Source organism: Parasteatoda tepidariorum, chromosome 8 (genome assembly GCF_043381705.1).
Source record: "Parasteatoda tepidariorum isolate YZ-2023 chromosome 8, CAS_Ptep_4.0, whole genome shotgun sequence".
In the NCBI taxonomy this organism is placed as follows: domain Eukaryota; kingdom Metazoa; phylum Arthropoda; class Arachnida; order Araneae; family Theridiidae; genus Parasteatoda; species Parasteatoda tepidariorum.
Genome location: NC_092211.1, coordinates 55,025,777 through 55,045,929, shown reverse-complemented (window position 1 = coordinate 55,045,929; position 20,153 = coordinate 55,025,777). Strand labels below are relative to the sequence as shown.

Sequence of the window (20,153 nt, the reverse complement as noted above, 5' to 3'; positions counted from 1 at the left end):
TATATATATATATATAAAGTGCAAAGTAAATGGGGTCACTCTGTACTTTACACACATTATTTATTTAACTATTCTAAGAAAAAAGTATAAGATTAACCTTTCTGGCTGTAAAGAAACACCAAAATGCTCAGTTCTTACCGAAACACTCTGGTAATGATTTTGGAAAAATTATCATTATGGTTTAATAATATGCGATAGAATTTGGTAAATGTGGTAGAATTTGGTAATTTTATCACGATACCTTAGCCTGACATTAAAACCATTTATTCGGTTAAATTTACTTTTTAGTTTTGTATATTTTACTAAATGCGTGGTAATACATTCTAACTTTTGTATAGTTTCCCATCACAGATTTGAAAGAAAAAAGTTTTCTAATTCATTTTACCTAGTGAGACAATTTAATTAGGAAAAAAAAAGGAAAACAGTTTACAAAAATCACCATCATGTCCTTTTTTTTTATGGATAATTCGAAGTTTCAAATTTAATTCAAAATTGTACCTACGATTTATCGCAAATTTAATGACAGGAATTTTCAATTAAAATAAAAACGAGTTATTTTTATTCCTCAAAGTTAAGTTTTTTCCATTTAATAAATAATTTAGTTTTAAAATACTTGTTTTTTTGTCGGTTGATAAAAAATTACTAACCGAAAAATAGTGATAACTAATACTGAAAATTACTAAGTAAAGTCTTTTTAAGTAATTACTAACTCTATAAAGTATTTCTTAGAATAAAAATAAGAAAATTCCCTGTATTCACTTTCTCAGATATTACAATTTTGTAATATTGATAATTCACTACGTTGGTTTCTTCAATTAAGAGATCAATTACATTGAATTTGATTATACGCTGTAAATTGGGCTAAGCGTTTTTTTTTAAAAATTATTTCTATGATTTCACACGGAAAAATCAGATATTGTCAAATGATGAATAACATGCTATGTGATAGTTTCATTTTCTGTCTATTAATAAACTGAAACTAGCACAGCATTATATTTAATATATCTTTAATAATATTCATATATATAATAATATATAATAATATTCACATATTTGTATAAAGTCTTACGTGTATAGTAATGAATTAATTTTAAAAGAAAAAAAATTGCCAAGTAAAAAGTAAATTACTTTTTTAAATCTTCAATTTTGATTATTAACATTATTACGGTGTAATTAGTATAAAAATTATTTTGATTTTTATAAACTTTAGCAGGAATAAAAATGATAAACCTGAAAGTATGAAATTCTCAATTGTAATTTAAGCATTTCTTTAAACTAATTTACTTTTATTTCACACTTAGCGAAAAATGCAAAACTGAAAAAGTAAATTTAAAATAATAATAATAATAGTAATTAAATAATAATATACTAAAATAACAATAATAACTAAGGTATCATGATTAAGTGGCCAGATTTTACCACATTTATCAAATTTTATAACATTTTAAAACCATATTTTATAGTTAATTTTAACAAAATCATTACCTAAGAGCTTCATTAAAATTAAAAGTTCATGAAAAAAGTTACTTTTTACCCTTAGCAGCTTCTATTGCTTCTTAGTCTTAAAATTGATATAGTTAAATTATTATTAGTGATATAAAAATAAATTTGAAAAGTTGAATAAAAATCATATTATTTCAATTATTTAATTCATTCTATTTAATTCAATTCATATTATTTAAAATATTGTCCCGTAAAAACTTTAGAAGCATCAAGTTTCTTATAAATGATATCTGTATTCATAGAATTTATAAATCATCACCATCATTAATCGATGAAATCAAATGTTAAATAGTTTCATTATATTTAAATATGTAAATTATACTTATTGCTTATAAATCACGATTTAACTGTAAAGTAAATATGAATAACATCATTGATAACATTTAAAAATAAGTTATGGTGTTCAGAAAAAAACTATATCGTTCGAAAACTCAATACTCAACTATATATTTAAGTAGAAAGCAAAATGTAACTTTATCTTCAGAACAAATAATTGATTCTGAGCCGTGGTGACTCAGGGGATAGAGGGTTCGCCTTCCAGTGATTTGTACCGAATTCGAATCTCAGAGATGGCTAGTCAATAAGAATTCTGCTGACGTAAAATATTCCAAGTGGTAGACAGATCGTGGGTTAGAGTCCCCTTGCCATCAGGCTAACCGTGGGAGGTTTTCGTGGTTTTCCTCTTGATATAACGCAAATGCTGGTTAGTTCCATCAAAAGTCCCCTACGAAGGTAAATTTCTCTCAATACTTGATCCAAGAGTTCCCTTGTCTTCTAGATTGGGTTCAAAATTACAAGGCTACAGACTTGAACATTAGTAGTCGTATACACAAGAATTGGGTCGGCTGTTCAACGATGATTATAAAGTAAAATAATTGATTCTTTATTTAAACTTTTTGTTTCCAAAATAACTCTATTGACCTTGTATAATAGCTATAAAATTAAAAAAAATGTTCGTTATTTTTTTTTTTTATTCAATTTGTGAACAACTAAAAAGAAAAGTATTTCCAAAACTGCCTGAATGGTAAAATTTATCATGATTCTGGCTCAGTGGTAAAACCAAACATTTCCACAATTTTTACGGAAATGCTTTGGGAATGACTTAAGTAAAATTTACAATAAAATATAATTTAACGATATGCCATACAAATAAGAAAACATGGTAACATTTTGAAATTTATCATGATACATTAGAGTATGGTATAAGTAATTTTGTAAACCAGATTTTCCGGAAAACCGCTACCATATACATGATTTAAATACTATATATTTTCATTTCATTACCAGAATTATGTTTTTACTTCTTTTCTACCAAAAATGACTTTACCGTACAGTACGGTAATTTTACCAGATTTTTTTGTCTGTCAAGCACATTACAATGCGTTTGACAGCATTACAATGCTATAAGAATATTTAAGATATCATAAATGATGCAAATCAAATTTATCAGAGGTTTTTGATTTGTAATAATACTAGTACGAAAATAATTTTACTCTGAATATCAATCATAATTACATTTTATTTTTTGCGGTAAAATTTGAAGAAGAATTTTTTAAAATTTATATCAATAAATATGAATTACGTGAACTGATAGTAAATAAAAATAAATAAATATTTAGCGTAATGAGCTTAACAACTATAAGTGATAAGATATATAAACATCGGCTATGTAGACTGATTGCAAATAAGAATTTAAAAAAATATGTAATGAAAACATCATCAGCTGTGAGCGATGTAAAAATATGTCTTATACCTACAAAATATTCACGAGTCTTATATAGCATAAAAATTTTGATCGTAATTTCATTTTGCTAAACAGTATAATTATTTATTTATTTATTTTTTGTTGTGAACATGACATAAGTTTAAAGCTTACAATAAAGTCCCCTGTTTAATTTTGTGGACAGTCCCTCAGTCAAGCTGTGTATTGCAGGGAAGGCATTTTATAGGGTTGTTTCCCGGTGTGTTTCAATGAGATCGTAGCTTGAAAAGTAGTATGTTTTCCCATACGATTTCCGAAATTTCCTTTTCTTCTCATCTTGTTTGCTTATCCCCTCTTCTTTCTCTCTCCCCCTTCTCCCCTCTCACTTCAAGAGAAGAAATCGTTTTGTTGTCCCTCACGATGAGCCGAGCTGCAATAATTTTTAATTTTTAAGAACCATTTGCACGTTTTGCGAGCAAGAAATCACTTTATTGTTTCGAACTTTTTTATTCTTTCAATAGAGAATAATTGAAAGAATTGTTTTCCTCGTAAAGACATCAATATGTTTTTGTTTTATTTCTAATAAAATTCCATTAATCTGTACTATAATAGTAGTGCACAATTTCCTTAAAAATTCAAGAACTTAATGATTTATTAAAAAAGTATAGTTCAGTTTCTTTTCTTAAAAAAAAAAAGAAGAAAAAAAAAAGATTAAATACTCTTAAAAGGAAATCACATTCACCATATACCTCGTTTGGTGATTCCTCCCCCTACTTTTGCAGCTTAATTATCGAAAATATATTATTTTATTTCATTGAAAACTTAATATTCGATTTTTTTTTTTGCATTCCCACTCACTCACTATGTGCGCTTTTAATTGTTTACAAACATATTTATTAATAAATAATTTAAAATGATACATAATTATATTCTTTTACTAAAAGAAGATAATTACTCCTTTATTTAAGTAACAGAACATATTAGTGTATCATTTTGCGGTAACTTGTTAATAAATATTATTACACACCATATACACAACTTACTAGTAACACATAGCACACTTCAAAAAATAAATAAGTAAATAAATAAAGTAAAGTAAAAAGTGAATAAATACGGAAAAAAAGTAAAAGCTGGAAAAAATTTTTTGAGAGATTAAACCCATACTTTGAATATAAATGAAAAATAAAAACAATGTCACTTTGATAAGTTTTCATCATAGAAAAGTCAGTTATCATCAAATTAAAACGTAGCATCATAAAAAAATTTATTTGAAAAATAGTTTATTTTCCTTTAATAAATGAGAGGAACGTGTACAAACAATATTTTTAAACAAAATGTTTAATTTTTTTAAAAATCTTTTAAAGCTTAATCACTTTTAAAAGTTAATTATTCAATTAATCTTGTATAAAAATTATTTTTATTTTCAGGAAAGGTTCTATATAATATGAGGCCGTTAAAAATATAGCCAGAAAAATTTTCTTTAACTTTTCGTGGGAAACTGATGAATTTTTCTTTTCTTTAAACATATCTTACATTATGGTCGATTAGAGTTCCACACCTGTCTCACACCGACCACAGTGATGGCGCAAATTATCCTTTGTGTTAGACGGATCATAGGTTAAAGTTCCATCCCTGACAGGCTAACCCTACGAGATTTTCATGGTTTTCCTCTCCATGTAACCCAAATACGGGTTTGTTCTATCAAAAAGTCCTCCACGAAGGTGGATTTCTCCCAATTACTTGATCCACGAGTTTCCTTGTCTTCTGGCTTGGGTTCAAAATTACAACGCTACGGAGTTGGAACAATGGTGACCGTATACTCAAAATTGGGTTATTACATAATATAAGAATACATTTCATATCATAATCTAAGAGTTTTGAAATACATTGTGTCTCAAAAAAATAATAACTTATAAGCTGTGATTAGAACTCGAGCATTTTTCTTAAAAGGAAGATCTTTAATGTATGTAACTAGTATCTTCGCGGTATTTATGCTCATGGTTGAAATGAGAAAAAGTTATGAAAAAAATTATCCTAAGATAGTAAAACAAGCTCTGTAATGTCTTAAGTTATGAGGTAATAGTCACACTTACTTCCGGAAATGGAAACATTTGGTGAATATTTGAAAAAGAAATTGATAGTTGAAGGTTTATGGTTGGTACTTTAAAATTTCCTTTAAAATTGTAAAATGAAATTATAAAACAGGATGTATAGGTGTAGTTTCCTTTAAGAAGTTATTTTAGTGTAAATGATGTGAATTTTTTTAACTAAAATGTTTTTGAAAGCTTATGATTGACCTTTTAAAATTTTCTTTAAAAATATAAAACGAAACTAAGTAAAAGAATGTATAAGAGTAGTTTTCCTTAAGAAGTTATTTTAGTGTAAACTATTTAAATTTTGTCATTAAAATATTGGTTGAAAATTGATGATGGGTCTTTTGAAACACTCTTAAGCTGGTTTAACTAATGGGCAAAATTGGAAGGATGTTTCTCTTCAATATACTATTTTCTCATTTAATAACATAGGAAAACTGGTTTTGTTATGTCGAAAAGACTGCAGGTTAAAATACGATTTTTTGCGTGCAGAACCGTCAGTGGGTTAACATTTTCTTTTACTGTATAAAAACAAGTTAAATTGCAGGATGCATAGGCGCATCTTTTATACTATAAATATTTTAAATTTCGTTTAGCTAATAATGATAACTATAACTAGCCAATTAAAAAGGATTATTTAATAAAAGTAACTGTATTCCTTTAAAAAAAAATTTTTTAAAGCCTTTTAAAGTATAAAAAGGATGCAAAAGTGCTAATTAACTAGCTAATTAAAAAGGAATATTTAATTAAAATAACTGTATTCCTTTAAAAAAAGATTTTTAAAGCTCTTTAAAGTATAAAAAGGATGCAAAGATGCTAATTAACTAGCTAATCAAAAAGGAATATTTAATTAAAATAACTGTATTCCTTTGAAGAAAGCTTTTTAAAACCCTTTAAAGTACAAAAAGGATGCAAAGATGCTAATTGTCTAGCTAATTGAAAAGAATACTTAATTAAAATAACTGCATTCCTTTAAAAAAAAGATTCTTAAAGCCCTTTAAAGTATAAAAAGGATGCAAAAGTGTAGTTTCCATTAAGAAAATATTTTACAGGAAATTATTTAAGCTTTGCAATATAGCATGATTTAATTAATTGTTGTATTTGTTCATTGAAAATGCAATAATTAATTATCAATAACTGAAATATTTGATAAGATATTAAATTATTGATTTATAAGCTGACATTAGCAAAATGCGTCAATTATTGTTCCGTGTGTGAGGAAATTATCTCTATTTTATTAAACTTGCTCATAAGTGCCCTAAATTTTCGTCTTTCTTCCTCATTAGAACTTTGCCGTAGTTTAACTTCGGTCGCAAACACAGTGTATTCAGTTCTAACCACCCTTACTGTTAAATTTTTAGAATCCTTGTCAAAATGGAAGTGAAAAAAAGGTATTCACAGTGTCTCAAATTAATATTTTACAGAGGAAAAATATGTTATCGATATCAGTAGAAGAGAAGGCGGGACTGAAGAGATTTCTTAAAAAAAAATAAAAAAATAAAAAAAGGTTTAACTGTTAAATGAAGCAGAAAGGAGTTGAAAAGCTGGTCGAAGTCTCGCCTGACAATTAAAAGGGTTTTGATATTTTTCATTCTACTATCCACGGGTCCTCTTTCTTCGTCGCATGAATTTTTTTTAAGCGCAAAGAAAATGGGACACTCTGTGTTTTACACACATTATTTATTTAACTACTCTGAGAAAAATTATGGTCAAAACTGTTAGAATGTGGTAAAATTTTCCTTGTTTCTGGCTCTATGGAAACACCCAAAATCTAAGTAATTTTTACCTAAGCACTTTAATGATTTTGATAAAATTAACTATAATATGCGATAAAATTTGGTAAATGTGGTAAAATTCGGTAATTTTATCATGATACCTTAGCCTGATATTGAAACCATTTATTCGGTTTAATTTACTTTACGTTTTTGTACTTTTTACTAAATGTGTGGTAATAAGAATTATAATTTTGAAACCAGAACTTTTGGTAAACCATTATCATGTGAAGGGAAACATTACCAAATGAATGGTTTAAATACCGCCGATTATTTTCTTAACCAGAATTATGGTAAATCGTTATGTAGCTACTTTTTTACCCCAAATGTCATTACCATACAGCTAGGTCAATTTACCAAAAGTTTTTCTCATTGTACTTTTTAATTTATTCAAAGCACTTATTTTCCAGAAATGAAATTTCTCTATCAATAAATGCTTTTGTGAATTATTTTATTATTTTCAACTAACTAAAATAAAAATAAGTAAATAAGTAAAAATTGAAAATTAAAATTATCTTCTCAAAATAATTTTTTATTATTATTTAAGAATTGGGCACTAAACAATATATTTCTTTTCAGATCAAAGAAGGAAAAAAAATATTTTTCAGTCGAGTAAAACTTTAATATTTTTCGTCGCTATTGAAGCATAGAGATAAAAACTAAAACACACAAAGCAATTGACGGGAACACAAGAAGAAAAGAAAATAAACAAATGAAAAAAAAGTTCCTATTCTAACCCTCCCTCCAATTTCTATCCAAAAATTCTTGTTCTATACCACTTTAAATGCCGTCAAACACAGTTTTTATCGAAACTAGCTAGGCCGTGCGGAGAAGACGCGACTACGTGCATCGAATCCCGGACTATCCGGCCTTCTCCCGAAGGGATCACTCCGTCATCCGGCCCTGGTATTTAAGAGTCCGGCCGCATACTTTTTTCCTTGTTGGTGGGGTGTGGAAAAAAAGGGGGCAACTAAGAATGGGAAGGAAGTTTTTGCATTGCCGGGGAAACAACTTATAGGGAAAGAAAACAATTGCTGGTGTTTTCTGCCATCGAAGCCGAAAACCTATGAATTCTAAATTGAGGGGAGGGTGTCAAGTGAAAAGTGAAAGTTTTTGAGTTGAGTTGCTGTAGCTGTGGAAGTAAATTTAGTTTTCAGCAAATCAATATGTGTTTAATTCATAATTACTTTGTTATGGATTTAGGACTACCACTTATAATCACTTAGTTGCTGCAATAAATATTTAGTGTAAGAAATTTATCATCTACAATTGATTTTATATACATTTGTTGATTTCGTAGAATCATAAAATTGTATCTTAAACTATTGTTAATATCTACTATTCGCTAGAAACTTAAAGCCTTATCAATCCATGAATAACATTTGTACTTAATTCATAATTAATTTGTTGTTTATTAATTAAAATTGGTTTTTAGAATAAGATTAAAAAAATTATCTTCTACAATTGTAATCTACAACTAAGTTTTATAGAATTATCTTTACAATCATTTACTACTTTTGTCATAATTTTTAGTAAATTTAGTTTTAATTTAATAATGTTGTTTGCAATTGTAGATATTCTAGAATTGTGCAATTCTATCTTAAGCCATTGTTATCATCTACAATCATCAATGACTTAACTTTTAATCAATTCATAGGTGAGGGATTTCAATATGTGATTATTTAATAAATACTTTGTTTTTGATTAATTAAAATTAATTCTTGAGATAAGAAAATAATTATTATCCACAATCGTTGTTATTTACAATTGCAGATTTTATAGAATTGTAATTACAATCATTAAATGTAAATAATCTAATAATAATGGGATTTCAATACGGGTTCAATTCAGTACTTTGTTGTTGATTAAAAAAATAGTTATTTTACAATCAGAAAATTATTATCACCTTCAACCTTTTTCATTTTCAATTGTAGATTTCAGATAATTTTACAGTTGCATCTGCAATTATTGTTATCATCTATCAATCCATATATGTGAGAGAGCTTGAGCCTAATAAGGGATAATTGTTTGCCTATTCTAAAAATTACAATAACAAAGTAATTATGAATAATTACTTTGTTATTGTAATTTTTAGAATAGGCAAACAATTATCCCTTACAATTGTACATTTAATATAATTTATCTGTAATCATCTACAATTATTGTCATCCATACCTGGTAGTATATTTAATTTTAATTTATTAACGCGTGAGAAATTTAAATCTCTACTCCACTCTTAATGTCTTTTTTGTTGATTAATTGAAATAGGAGTCTTAATTTAAAAAAACAATTTTCAACAATTTTTAATCTGCACATTATAGATTTTGTAAAAATATGCAATTGTATCTACTTTTATGTAGAATCATTATTATCTGCAACAACTGCTAATAACTGTACTACTTTATCAAACTATATGTTTCTGGTTCTAATGTATTATTAGTTGAGGCTTGTTTGAAATTGGTATTTTACTATAAGGAAATAATTATCATCCATAATTGTTGCTATCTACAAATGTGAATTTTGAAAAGTTCTATAATCCTATCTACAATCTTCTCAATCGTTTGATGCATTATATCGATAATCTACAATTGTATCTGCCGACAATTGCATGAATCTATCGTATCTACAATAGTATTGATCTATTGCATTAATCTATTGTATCTACAATTGTATCTGTCTACAATTGTATTGATCTATTCTATCTACAATTGTATTAATCTATTGCATCTACAATTTTATCTGTCTACAATTGTATTGATCTCTTATATCTACAATTGTATTTATCTATTATATCTACAATCAAATCGTTGTTTTTATCTAAAGTTGTGAGACACTGTAGTAGTTTTAAATAGATCAATATGTGTGTGAAGATTTCTATACAGGCTTTACTCAAAATTGCGGTCTTGTACGCTCAGTTAATCAAAAGAATTAGCATAATGATGGTTACCGAGATATTAATTTCTGATTCTTAAAATTAGAAAAGACTTTAACTCGGTTATTTATCATTTATCCGAAGCTTGCTGCGCATTAAAATTTAGCTTCATATTTTTTTGCATGTACGTAACAGAAATAAAAGTAGTGTACATAAATAAAAGATTTTTGCACCGAGTTTTTGCTTAAAACATATTAAGACATGATATATTAAACATCCAATAGAATTTTTATACTCTGTACCAGCCATTTTATTTTATAAAGATTAAGTTTTCTTATTTAGTGTGACAATTAGTTTATGTATTTTGAATCCCCACTTATTATATTGATCCAATAAAATTTCACAATTTTCAGATATTTTGGGTGTCTTAAAAATTATTCTGTTATACAATTAATAAAAATAATGGGAAAAATTAGTTTTAGACAATTAAAAAAATGTCTGGAAACGTGCTAAATTTTAATTTTCAAGAAAATATTTTCGGCAATAATAAAGTGATATTCTGTAAATTTTTTGCTCGAACATAGATCAGCAATCACGTTGCTTAATGTAAAATCTGACGTTTTTCAAAATGAATTACGGTAGGAAGTTATAAATACAAAATGAAAAGCAAATTAACTGAAAAGTAAGATGTTGCCCCCCATTTTCCTTCATTACTCTTTATCAAAGATAATTAAAAAGTAAACAAAGTTTTTTCAAATTTTTTACATGCCTAAATTAAAAAAAAAACACTGTTTTAATGAGTTCAATGTATGATCTTACTACTTGACTTAGGAATATATTAAACAACTACATCTATTATACTGCTTATAATTTTGTTACCTTTTTTATATTATAATAAAAATACATTCGTATGCTTTCGAAATCACTTTCTCTAATCATACCTTTTCAACTACATGAAATGTATGGACTTTTTATATCATTCTGTTTTATTATCATTATCAAAACATATATGATAACATATTTTTTAGCCTTTTTATTCAGTTTCTACTTAAAGAATTTATTTCTTAACTGAAAAGACAGATTGAAAAAACATTAATAGAAATTAAACGATTACAATGTGGCAAAAAAACTGTCTATTTTGAATAACTATTAATCTAATGATCGGATCTTCACGTTCTATGATTCTAACTTAATCCTTTGAGGGGGTGACCTTAAATATGCTAATTAATTAGTGCATGCGATATTTTAATTTGCGAAACCAGACTCAAAAACTTACTTTCTCTAAATAAACATACTCTTTTTTTTCAACAGATTCAGATTTCTGGTCCCCCCCCCTCCAAAAAAATGTAGGGGGTAGCCGCAAATTGAGAAATATGGTCTTAATAGTTTGGCCAGGAGAGCGATTCAAAGTTTAGACCCCCAAATGTTAATTTTTTTTTGCGTATTTCGCCACATCTCAAGAAAGTCTTGAGCAAATGCAGAAATCTTTGCACACAACTTTAAAATTTATTTATACAAAGATAATTCCACGCAAAAAGTATATTTTAGTAAATATTTATTATTTTTTAATATTTTATTTAGCATAACAGTCGAGTTTATTTAGGATAATAGTCGAAAACCTTTTTGAATTGTCAGGTATGAAATCTTTGCGTTATTTTAAAGTATTTAATTTTACTTGGCAAAATAGAAAATTTGAGCGAAATCGGTTGAATAATTCCTGAGAAATCGAGTTTTAAATATATGACATTTTTATATTAATTAATTGCATTAATTGCAATTTAATAACATTTTGAAACCACATTTCAAAACTGTTTTAAATTCAAATCAACTTTTAGTTAGTATTAGTTGAGATAAAAAATATGTTACCATTAGGTTGCGATAGATTTAAAAAAGTTACTACCTGCCAATTAATATTTTTCAAATAATAGTTTATCTTTTGTATATAGTTATTTCAAAATCATTCATCAGTTAAAATTACATGAATTTTATATTTTTGAGAAATTCAACTTCTACTAGTTGATGAAGTTAATTTTTCGAAATTTATACTTTTAAACATTGTTTTTGTTTACTGTATGATACATATATATATTTAATTTTCAAGATCAAGAGTTTTTGAATGAAATAATTTCATCGATATACAGTCTCCTGTTGTTTTTAACAAGTTTCGAATTTCAAAAAATTTCTGATGCATTTTTAAGACATTTGAACATTGAAACATAAACATTTAAAAACAGAAATATTGACAAAATTATCTGCTTAAAAATATTAACATTTTAAGATAAAATTAATTATTGATAAGATATGTTTAACTTATTATACACCAAGATATTTCCTTATTTTTTAAATCTTTATATGTTTTAAAAGTTTTCAAACTGGATGATAAAATAATAAAAATTATTGTATAATTACAATCTCCTTCTTCTATTTAACAAAATTTACACTTCTAATATTTTTATATATAATAGAATATCAGTGTAAGTTTAAATAATTTTCAAGTAATTTTAATCAAGTTTAAAAAACAGATGTTTTACAATTTTGTTTTTGAAGTAAAAAAAATTATATGAAATGTTTTGCTTGGTTCTAAATAAGTTTAGACTATAAAGGTGTACTGAGAAAAAAAGTATGGACAAAGCTACCAGAATATAGTAACATTTACCATGCTTCTTTCCCTGTGGGAACACCAAAGAATACGGTAATTTTTACCCAAGCGCTTTGATGATAAGTTCGGTAAAATTAACCATAAAATAGGTTTCAATAATATGTGATAAAATTTGGTGAATTTCATAATTTCATCATGATGCCTTAGAGCATGGCATAAAAATCATCTATTCGGTTAAGTTTTTTAAATGAAATGTGGTAATAAGAACTATAATTCTGAAAAACTGGAATATCCGGTAAACCTTTACCATATGAACTAAAAATTTACCAAATTAATGGGTTAAATACTGTTATTGACCGGAATTGTGCTGTGTTTTTTACAATAAATGTCATTAACATACATTTTTTGGTGCTCTTCACACTAGTGCATTGATATACTTTGCTTTGGCTACATTAATATAATATAAGAAAAAATTCTTTTTTGCGGATATATTTGTGCGAACTGATGATGAGATTATATCTTTTCTTTATTTTTTCATCTGTTTTTTTTAAATCTTATCTATATATATATATATATATATATATATAGAATAAATCTATNTTTAGTTGTTTTTTAGGCATAGTTGTTTGTTTTGTTACGTAATATTGGAACAGTCCGTTTTCCATATCCTTGATAAAAATAATAAACTTACCTCGCCTAGTTTTTTTTTCTCATCATCCGCACCGTTCCTTCAAATAACATACGACTTATCATGACTAATTTTCCCTCATACTGCTCATTTAAATAATCGAAAATTTATCTTGATTAATTTCAGACTCCATAATCCATTTTATATAAATAATAAAAAGTAATTTTCAGTAATTTATATTCTTATCGTTCATACTACCTTTAAAAAACACGTTCATACACTTTCTCATTCAGGCAAGCAATAGAAAACTTGTTTTGACTAATTTTGAATACATTATTCACGCCGTTCTTATAAATAATAAAATTTTACCCAGACTCATTGTTCCAGTTTGCATCTATAAATTTCATACAAATAACTTAATCACCAAACTTTTGCCCAAATCATTCACACAAATAATCGAAAACTTATTTTGACTAATTTCAGCTTGCATCATCCTTATTCATACAAACAATAAAAACTCAACCTGCCTAATTTTTTTCTCTCTCCATCAATTTCATTCATACAAATAATTGAAAACTTATTCAAATAAAATCTTCCCATTTTGCATATCGTTAATCAAATTCTTTTATCGGAAGATTCATTTACGCGGCATTAAAATACTGATCTTGAAAGTAAACTTTAAATTTAGAAAAAATACCGTCGGACATTAAACGTAACGTTTAAAAGTTTTCCTGCATTGAAAGGAAAGCTACATCCGAGTTAAAGATGGATGCTTGTAAAACAGTGAGCGCAACGCTGCTCTTTAGTCCTGGTCACCGAGTGGTAATCCTTTTCTAAAGGCAACAGCTGCACTAGAAATGGGGACCATCCCTATATTGCTTTACATTTTATAAGACCCTGAGTAGTTCTTAAACATCCCATTTAAGGGAGCTAACTCTTATCAGCAATAAAGTAAAGGTCATTTTTATCATAGTACAAGCAAATTTAAAGAGGGACAGCTTCAAAAACATGATGTAATTTTAAAAAGTTTCTTTTTTTTATTTTGAGCTGTAATTAACTACATTATGAATAGGACAATTAACAACATTATGAACATTAAATAAAAAAAGGATTTAAATGTTTGCCATTAAATATTTAATATATGAAGCAGTCAATTTTTAAAAACAGCGAAGATAAATTTTTTTTCCAATTTAATTTACTTATTTTCTTCAATTTATTAATTATTAATTTCAATATTAGTAATTATTATTCAATATTAGTAATTATTATTAATTATACAATTATTAATTATAAAATTAATATTTATAAATTATTAATTAAAAAATTAATATTTATGAATTATTATTTATTAACTATAAAATTAATAATTATTATATAATTATTAATTTTATGTAAATATTAGCTATATTAATTATTAATTTGATTTATTAATTAGTATTTTTTTAATTAGTTTACTTATTTCCTTATATTTATTTAATTTACTGTTTTTAGCAAGTTGAAAAGAAGTATTCTTTTTTGCCGAATTATAAACAAGTTTATAATAATTTTTCTAAAATTCCTGAAATGCAGCTGTTGAGTCTTAGTTTCGTTGCCATTTACTTATAGAAATATTAGAGACAATAATCAAAAAAAGAGCTATTTACACAATAAATATTTTAAATCGAATACAGAAATGAAGCAACTTGAAAATACCCGAAATCGAAAAAACTTTAAACGTACAAGAATGCAAAGAAAGCAAAACCGAAATAACGAAATTAAAGTTTGATTTAAGATAAATTAGAACTATGTTATTATGTTAATACTATTTTGTCATAATTGTAGGTTTTAATAGCTTTATGTAGTTTACTATATAAAGCTATTAAAACTTCTAAGTTTCAATAGCTTACTACAGTTTTATACCTGAAAAAAAACTTTAGAACTTCGAATAGATAAATGCGAATAGCAGTTTAAATTTTAAACTCACTGAACTAACTGAAACCGAAATCGTTCTACCCGATATGAGTTCTAGAAGATTCCTTTTTTCTAAAATCACTTAATATTTTGTTGTAAAATGACAAAAGAATACGTTATCTAATGGAATATAGAAAATGTTACATGGATATTTATGAAATATTTGCATAAACATACAAAAAAAATTTAAAAAAAAAAACATATGAAATTAGACTATTTGAAAATCAGGATTCAGAAGCAGAAAAAGAGAGTTAATGTTACTTAGTTTGACACAAGAAAAAAATCATTAAAAGTATGAAACAGAACCAAAAATATACTCAGAATGTGACATAGTATGTATTAAGTTAAAAAGTTTATAAGTTGAAAGTTTGATTGTTGAATAGGTAAAGAGATAATAGCAAAACAATTTAAAATCACGCCTACATCGTTAGATGTTTTGGATAGCGTTGGACCATGATATTGTTGTTTGTAAGCATAACAATTCACAATTTTGAATTTATTCAAACTTAATATGGTTGCCTAGTTATACATAGCTGTCGCAATTCTTAAGCTTGAGTACACAGTATTATGGTTTTCCTTGAACGAAAGTATGGTTCAATTTAACACCTGGAAGTTGCAGTAAGTTTGCACTTTAATAATGATCAAGATAACGATACTTTGGTTTAATGTTGAATATATATCTTGAGAATGTATATTTCAAGTACATCAGCTAGACCCTTCCTTATTACATTGTAAATTAATTTTGTGTATATCATAATAGATCACATGGAGAAAGAAATTCTGGTAAAATTCTTGCACTCCACAGTATGGTAATGACACTTCTGGACCCCTTCCTGCCCATAATTTTGGTTAATAAAATTAAAATATATGCTATTTAAGTCATTCATTTAATAATTTTCATATGGTAACGGTTTACCGGAAATTCAGGTTTTCAAAATAATAGTTCTTATTACCCCACACTTAGTGAAAAATACAAAACAGAAAAGTAAACTTAGCCGGCTAAAATAACAGATTTAGCTCTAAGGTATCATAATTTTGTCACAGATTATGAAACCATATTTTGTTAATCAAAAAAAAAATCTTTACCCAAGCACTTCAGCAAAAATGATCAAGCTTTTAATTTAACAGAACCCCATACCTATACGGTAAATTTTTCCATATTCTGGTGATTTTAACCACTCTTTTTACCACAGTGCATATAAAGAATTGCGCTACGAATCGAATGGTTGCTAAGTAATATTGTTATGTTCCAGATAATTGTTGTAAGACTTTTCATCATTTTATTAATTTTCGAAGTAGAATGTTCATGATGAGCTTCTTGCTGCACTTTTTCAAAGCGTAATGTCATCAAAAATATTGAGTTTTGTAAGTGAGTTATCTTTATTGACACCATGGCATGAAGCCAAATAGTTACACAAATAAGGCTACATATACAGAGAAAGAGTAATGATTTCAGATTTTATACCCTCTTCGAAAGTAAATAAATATCGCCAAAGGAATAACATTTAGTTTGTTCTTGGAATGAATTTTCTATCTATTTCTTTGTAAACCGAGTAGAAAAAATCGTAATTCTTTTATTCCAGCAATAATATTTAATATTATATGAATTTTTTTTTTAAAAATTGGGGTGAATAAAATTATAATTCCAAGAAGTATTAGTATTAAGAGTATGATTAAAAGACCAGGTGTTAGCTTTCTTTTTTAATCGCAGTACTCCCTCTTAGTTTAGATTTGTATTTAAGTGTCGAAATTTATTTTTCAGAAAAGAGTTGGGTGCCAATACTATTACATCAAATAACTATACAATATTAAGAAAGTTACCCTTTAAATTACTTAAATAAAAGGGAAATATAATAATTTGGATTAAAAATTGTATGTTTCATTTATTAATAATCTAAGACAGTTAAATGTTTGTACTGTACTAAAATATTTTACTACGATAAAATATTAAATTCCTAAAAAATAAGTCGAATTGTTCTAAATAAATATCAATTTAAAAAAAATTCCGAAAATTTTCATTTTTGCGACATCGAATTATTGTTTTACTAGGTAATTAATCTCTACATTTCAAATATCTTCCATAGGGAGGTTAAAACTGTTTCTATATATTTAACTCTAAAACCACCAAAACTTATTACTATAAAAATTAAAAAGCTATAGATTGTTTAAGATGCTTGCATATCTTCCGCAAGCCTCAAGATTTATGAAATAAATAAATAAATGAATAAAAATAAAAAGGCGAAAAGTTATCCAGCTAAAAGTTTTAAAGTAGAATTTAATGCTATCATTATCCGTATTTCAATTTGAATTTATGTCACTAATAGATAAACTGAAAGCAATTACGCAGCTTTTCTAATAATTTCTGTTACAAGCTAGTTAAAGGATGTTTTGAAGAAAATAAAATCTCTGTTAAAAAAAAATACCTTTTACTCAAAGGGAAAATGCGTGTTGTTCTTGATTTTTTACGTCCTCACACTTTTAGACTAGATCAACTTCACCACCTTAATTTCGAATAAAACGTTGTGGGAGTCACAAAGAAATCAGACTAACATAAGCATTAATAAAAAATTAAGAAAACAGCACAACTGATCCAATATATATTTTAAAAAAAAAAGACAAAACTTCTTTTCAGAATTACTGTATTTGCCGGTGATTTTAATATAATACGAGTACTGAAGAAGGAAAAGATTTTTTTTCAAAAAATTCTTACGAAGCGTATATTGGCTGGGATTGAAGACCAATTCACTCCAATTAATGAAAGAGAACAAACATGAAATATTTATAACCCATGACTTGAAATATTGTGGTGTTTATGAAAGTCTATCATAAAGAAAAAATAACATTTAACTAATGGGTATCCAGGGATCGCAACAATACAATCACAATTTTCACTTTTATAATTAATCATTTTTAAATTCTTACATTTCCTTTTTGCTTTTGAAATTTTTGCTTACTTTTTCTACCTAAGTATTTAAAAATGATTAAAGTTTGTTTTATTTTATTTATTTATTTTAAGAATAAATTAAATAAAATGCTAGATATATCTGAAATAACTTCGTAACTTTCATTTTCCTGAATGTAACAATTAATGAGATATTGTAATTACTTATAAAAAAGATCTCTTTTGCTCAAAAGATGTTTCTAAACTATAAAAAATGTATGAATGTACTTAAATCATTAAAGATGCATTTTAAGAACTTAATCGTCAATGACAATAAATGAAATTCAAATCACGAGTTTTAAAAAATTAAAAAAAACGATGTCATAAGTATATGAAATTGCATGTAAAATTGAATAAATATACCGTTAGAATTTTCATTCTAAAATGATGGTCAAATAACCAGCAGCACTATGTCCATCGAATTAACCATAAAGTTTAAAGTAAAGAACATTTTTTACTTTTACGATTTTGAAACAGTTTGCAACTAGTATGGTTAAAAAGCCGTAAATGCAAAACTATACTTTTTAACCATTTACAATTAGAATGGTTCTAAAACCGTAAATGTTTTTTTCACTAGACATTAGAGATAGTTTAGCAGCTTTACGGGGCTGCATCTATACGTGAATGAGAGTATTGAATTCTAACAGCCCAGGGTCACAAATCGGAGAGTGCAAGACACTGGAAACTTCTCGGGTGTTAAAGAAAACGGTGGAAATAATGAGCAGTCCACGTTGGGACAGACTACCTCTCTCGGCTATAATTTTAATAAACGTTTATTCTCACAGTTAACAATTTGAATACCATCTTATTTACAGTTATTTGACCGTTTTGTTTGAAAATGGTAAAATAACAATTAAATAAATTTTTATTTAGCCATTTTTTCGAAACATTTTTAACATTGTAATGTATTATAAAAATTTTTCAACCATTTACGCACTAAAAGTGTTACACACATTATTTTTTTTTTAAATGCGTTATTAAGAATATTAAAAAAAAGCTGAATAAAGCTAATTAAGTACAACAAATGAATATTGAAATTTGAATAAAATCGTTCTGTTTTTCATGTGATAACGTTAATTCATAAACATTGATATATTTTTGGATCGGACAAGTTCATAGCGTCAAGACAGATTTAAGCCCTATTGCTATTTTAGTAAACAAGAAAGAACAGCTCTTTAAAAATGCCTAGATATTGAACACAAAAAAGAAAGAAAGAAAATTCATGAAAAAAAGAACTCCACTTTAAAAATTGCATGAATCTAGCGATCAATACAATTCGGGCCTCCAAACCCGAATTTAACATAATTAAATATATAATCAAGTGTAGTTGGATTTTTACTTTTAACAGTTTACAAATAATTATTAATTTGTAGTTCACGGAATCACACTTTCTATTTTTATGCGCTGCTGATTAAAACTATCAAAAGGCTCTAAAATTGTCTTAATTCTATTACATATCGTTTACAAATTGCATAATTATCGTATACAAATAATATTTTTTCAGCCAGTGATTATTTTTCAAAAAATTTATATAATAGAACACTTCATAATTTTTGTTATCGTATTCAGCTTTGCATAATTGTATATAGATAGTAATATTATCGTAGAAGATATACAATTAAAAGAATCATAAAACATCAAATAAAACCTTGTTTAATAATTGATTTCTAAAAAAATGCCTGATTCCACTCGAACAATTTATAATTACATTCAATCCGATTTGTAGTTGCATTCATTTCTATGCTAAAGTGGTTCGTCATTTTTCAGTGCTTTTTTCGGTTTTTTCCCCAGTTCTTTTATTTGAGATTCAAGAAATTGAATCTCAATAGATTAATCAAGAAGATTAATCAATTAATTTTTTAAGTATATATATATATATATACANTTTTCATTACTCCTGGAATAAATAAATAACAAGCAATTGAATTTCTCTAAATTTTATGTTTGTATAAATCCTTATTAAAAGTTGCTTTTAAAACCTTGTTTTCATAATTAAATTTAGAGTTGGAAAAAAGTTGTTCATATTTGGTTTTATCTACAACAATTTGTAGAAAATAGGATTTGCAGTGGTAGGATTCTTAATAATTAAACCT

At 26.3% G+C, this 20,153-nt stretch overlaps 1 protein-coding gene across 1 annotated transcript in view; it reads left to right on the top strand.

Annotated features, from left to right (window-relative positions):
- The window catches only part of LOC107450777 (homeobox protein Nkx-6.2), a 39,590-nt gene that overhangs the window by 1,388 nt on the left and 18,049 nt on the right, over positions 1-20,153 (top strand). The gene's annotated exons all lie outside the window — the stretch shown is intronic.